At 36.1% G+C, this 5,421-nt stretch overlaps 1 long non-coding RNA gene across 1 annotated transcript; it reads right to left on the reverse strand.

Moving 5' to 3' along the window:
• Positions 1-2,797: 2,797 nt before the first annotated feature.
• On the reverse strand, positions 2,798-4,439 carry LOC104723990 (uncharacterized). The gene is made up of 5 exons (XR_757477.3): positions 4,264-4,439; positions 4,131-4,187; positions 3,848-4,065; positions 3,688-3,772; positions 2,798-3,603 (listed from the first exon to the last, which is right to left on the reverse strand). It is a non-coding gene; the product is annotated as an uncharacterized LOC104723990 (long non-coding RNA).
• Positions 4,440-5,421: the final 982 nt, after the last annotated feature.

The following is a 5,421-nucleotide window of genomic DNA, read 5'->3' on the forward strand; positions in this document are numbered from 1 at the left end:
TAAGTTTATGTCTGAATTAAAGTCCTCCTATAATCAAAACGTAGTAGTTAACAATGAAATGTATCCACAAGTTGCCTTCCATATGGTTATGTATGAATAAAACTCCTTAAAATTTTAGGGAGTGGTCGAGAATGCCACGTATCTACATGTTGCCTTCCATATGGTTATGTTATCGATGAATGTTGCAGGCGAGACAATGGTTAAGGTTGGATTTGTCGCCGGTGTGAATTGTCCCATCCTTAGATAATACCCATTAGTAAGTAGGACATCCTTAGCTGTTAGCACTATTATGTTGGTAGAGTAGGCAGTACAACCTGTATGGCACATTATTGTCCAGTAGATATCTATGTAGACAACGCTTTAGGCGGCTATAATTGAAGGCTGTGTTTGGGCGGGATAATTGGACACCAATAATAAAAGTCATCCACGTATAGTAGTCCACATGGTCATATGTCTGTGAACATGGTGAATTACAGACGATAACCCTAGTAAGCATGATGTCCGTATAAAAGGAACAAAAAGGAAAATGTTATAAAAAGGTTGTAACATATGTAGAAAAAGAGTAAAAATGGATGCATAATTACTTACCACCAAACCTATACATGTTGGTATTAGACAACGTTTCGTTGCTATCCAGCAACCTTTATCCACATGGATGCGTAAATCTAGACAAAGCAGTAAACCCGTATAATTGGACACCAATAATAAAAGTCATCCATGTATAGTAGTCCACATGGTCATATGTCTGTGATCATGTTGAATTACAGACAATAACCCTAGTAAGCATGATGTCCATATAAAATGAACAAAAAGAAGAATGTTATTAAAAGGATGTAACATATGTAGAATAAGAGTAAAAATGGATGCATAATTACTTACCACCAAACCTATACGCTTTGGTATTAGACAACGTTTTGTCGCTATCCAACAACCTCTATCCACGTGGATGCGTAAATCTAGACAAAGCAGTAAAACCAAAACACTAAACCCAGAAGTCCTAAACCGTAAACCCTAAACACTAAACCCTAAACTATAAACCCTAAACAGTAAACGCTAAACCCGAAACCCTAAACCCTAAACCCTATACGCTAAACCATTAACCCTCACCCCTTAACCCTAAACCGTAAACCCTAAACCCTAAAACCATACCATAAACCCTAAACCAAAAACCCTAAACCCTAAATCCTAAATCCTAAACCCTAAATCCTAAACACTTAACCCTAAACACTTAACCCTAAATGCTGAACCATAAACACTAAACGGGGTCCTAAACCATACACCTTCAACCCTAAACCCTAAACCCTAAATACTAAACACTAAAGTTATAATTTACGGTTTACGGTTTAGAGTTTAGGATTTAGGGTTTACGTTTTAGGGTTGAAGGTTTATGATTTAGGGTTTATGGTTTATGGTTTAGGGTTTAGGATTTAAGACTTACGGTTTAGGGTTTATGATTTAGTGTTTAGGGTTTATGTTATGGTTTTAGGGTTTATAGTTTAGGGTTTAGGGTTAATGGTTTAGCGTAAAGGGTTTAGGGTTTAGGGTTTAGGGTTTAAGGTTAAGCGTTTAGTGTTTAGGGTTAGGTTTAGGGTTTAGGGGTCCAGGGTCTAGTATTTCGGGTTTACTGCTTTGTGTGGATATACGCATCCATGTTGATAGAGGTTGCTGGATAGCGATGGAACGTTGTCTAATAACAAAGTGCTTAGGCTAAACAGGTATTTGTTTGTATTCAATTTTGTAAAACTCAACGCTGAGACTAATCCCGTATTTGTTGTAATTAAAATTGTAAGAGATGGAAATCTATGGGTTAAACAGTTAAAAACTAAAATCTGAAACCCCAATTTTATTAAGTATCATAAACCATATATTGATTGGTTTTAAAAAGTTATTAATAAACCTTATTTAAAAACATTAAATTCCAGGCGGTTAACAGATATAATTCATAAAAATCATATACCCGAATTAAAGCTGAACACAAAACCCTATCCACATGGATATACATAAATCCTATAAGCTTCTTAATCCGGGAGCTGAAGGATACACATAAAAACTTTTCCTAAAGTTTTAAGCTGTTGAATAATTTATTCAACAGTTGAAGTTATGCAATAGTCAGTTGAAAATAATAAAAGAGGTGAGGTGGAGACAACAGAGTTGAATACATTTAACGGAGTTGAATCGCAAAAGTGATGGGGTATGATTGCCACGTGGCAGGTTTTTATTGGTTAATTATTTTAATTGTAGGATAATATTTTGATAAAGAAACGTGTTGTGTTTCTACTGGATGGTGAGATTGCAGATATTTTTTCTCCAACCCAATTATTTGAGACCAATTATCTTATAGAATCCGAAAATTTTATTTTAATATTTTTATACCAAAATCCATCATTTTTTATTTTCTATAAATAGATACTTGTTTCATTTAATTTGGACACACACAAAAAAACTCATCTTTTCTACTAAATTTTGGCTATCAAACTTCATAAACTCTTGTTTATTGTTTTACCCGTCTTTTTGTTTTTAAATGGATCCTAATAACAATTTATATATTTTAATAAATAAAAAAATCTCAATTTATTATATAAATTTAGTTTTTACTTAATTTAATTTCATTTGATATTAAATATGATTAATAATATGTGATCACAAAAAATAAACATAAATAAGGTGAAAAATATGAAATAAAATTTGGTGTGGTAAGATATTGTAATTTTATTAAACAAACTATTGTAGAGGGTAAAAATGATGTACGTGTTGAATTATGACGTGGAAGAGAGAGAAAATGATGTGGAGTGTTAAAAAAGAAAAAGTGGATGTTGTAATACCAAAATCATTGTACATAGTCTTCCTTGATTTGATATAACAGGTCCAGAGTAATCCGAACAGAGTGTAGAATACAAACATATATGTTTTACAAATAAACAGATAAAGATTATACATCTAGGCGTAGATGGTGCAACAAAGTGGTTGATTATGTCGAACGCATATTGTGCCCTGAATTGATCCACTGGGGTCGGTGATCAGTCCCATCATTTCTGGGCCAGATCCTGTGGCGTGAATTTCCAGGAACTTCATCACAACAAGGCCACAGTCATCGGATCTCTCTTTGATGTAAACATCTTTAACCCTGGACCAAGTGAAAGGGGTGAATCCATGACTCTGAGTAGCGGGTGGGTCACAGAGTCGATGAATGAGGTGCGGAAGCATTTCTACGAATGGAGCTATGTGTTTAGCAACATTTTCGTCGCTGTTTCAAAGGTGTATTAGGGTCAAGGATCTCTATACTCCAATTAGGAAGGTTGATGACCAATCCGACCAAGTGAGAGTCACCCCAAATCATTGGAATGTAGAGCATGTTCCAAAGGTCAAACCACTCAGATGGAGCCCCACTAATGGATCACCTAAGCTGGGAGTCCCACTTTACGCTAGACTTATTTTTAGCTTGGCTGAAAGATTTATAATTGCCTTGTAAGTAGTTGTCAAGCCATGGGGAAAGGATGATTGAGCGCTCTATGGAAAAGACTTCTGAATGGGTTTTTTGCAACAACTAGACTAAAACTTCCATGTGCGGGTTTTTTGCAACAACTAGACTAAAACTTCCATGTGCTGCAGAGAAGGATGAAGGACGTATAAAGTCAGTGATGTGACCAAGTTTAACGAACTGAGGAAGTTGATAACTGAGGAACATACCAAAGTGCTAACCCAGTTGCTAGGCTTCACAAGTTGTAGTAGGAAATTATTGTCAAGTGGGTAACCACATTTGATTAAGTGCTTCCTGCAGGCAAATTTGGTTAGCAGATCTGTTTTGTGTGTAATCTGGTTAGAGGTATATGGTAGGGTAGAATGTTACGTGTTAGGGGCCGACTTGAGTGTTTTTTTGAATAGGGCGACAAAATCTTTCTCAACACTTGGTAATAGGCCAGGCTGAGTTGACGGTGACGTTTGTGGCATCGATATTATCACAGCAAAAAATTTCGCTACTCCAATACACAGAACACGACTTTCCATTGGTTTGGCCGGGGAAGAATCACTTAGATCAACATAGGCTGGGGGTGTACGAGCAGTATCCTATAAGATTAGAAGTAATTAGTTGGAGATAAAAGTTTACTCAATAAGTAGTAAGGAGTGGAGACCTGGGTATCATCTCTATCTGATTCATTGCGCTGAATGGGGGAATCACACCCAGATTCCTATAAGGTGAGTAAGGAAAAAATGTTATGATTACATATGAAAAGGAAATTAGATGGTTAAGAGATGGTTAATTACATTAAGGGGAGAAATGGGAGGATTTGGTGAGGTGCGCACAGCATTGGTCTCTTGCAGGAGAAGAAACCAAAAAAGAGTCAGAAAAGTAGCATTTGTAATGAATAGTACACATGTCGTTCTAATGAGTGTGTGGATAGTATAGCTTGTGGTTTTATAGTGTGTGGATGATAGCGTGTGGATAGTATAATATGTGGATAGGATAATATGTTGATAGTATAACATGTGGATATGATAACATGTGGATAAGATAACATGTGGATTGTTTTGGTTGTGGATATACTATGGTGTGGATAGAATGTAATATATTACCTGAGAAATATCCAGTTGCAAAAGGCTATGGTCGAGACGTTCATCGGTGTCCTAATGGAATTGCAGATATAATTATGTTTAAAATGTATTAGAAAGAAAGTAATTTTGATTAACTAAGAGAAAATTGTATATAAGTCATAATGGACGCCATCCATATGTGTAGTGAGAATTAAAGGATAATATTCACTTCATTGTGGGTAGGAGAGGTAACAATTGAGTGGTGCATAAATTCCTGTAACAACGTGGTGTATGGCAGGTGTGTGTTGCAGTCTGTTGATCTGTAGAATGACCATCTGTTTGGACAGCTATGTGTGATGCCTAATAGAAGATAAAAATTAGGTATCCACGTGGATATGAACATGTAGGAAAATTATGAACACTAGCAATAGCACGGAAACACTTTCAATTTTAACACTTGAAAATGCAGAAACAAAAGGAAGTAATATACTGGTGCATCGGCTGTAGGAGAAGGCTTGGTCACATTGTCATATAACGGGGATAGCTGCAAAAAATATCAACAAGTGTATCATAGAACTCCAAAGAAAGGAAAGTGTAATCGAAAACGTAAAAGTGTGTCAAACCTTGGACTCGGTATCATAAATTGGTTTAAGACATGTGTCCGACTCCACTATAAATGACTCATCCTAAAAAATGCAACGTTTTAGTAAGAAGATTAGTATAGGCATATGGAGCTCCAAATGTTTTAACTTACAGTCTTGCCAAACGGGTGGACATATTGATTCCAGTTGTGACCATTCAAAAGTATATCATCAGGAGAGGCAACTGCTTTGGTTGGAGATATGTAAGGAGTTGATGGTGGTGTCCGGACGGATGTACACTGATCATCTT

This window comes from Camelina sativa, chromosome 11 (genome assembly GCF_030686135.1).
Source record: "Camelina sativa cultivar CO46 ecotype springtype chromosome 11, ASM3068613v1".
NCBI classification, from domain to species: domain Eukaryota; kingdom Viridiplantae; phylum Streptophyta; class Magnoliopsida; order Brassicales; family Brassicaceae; genus Camelina; species Camelina sativa.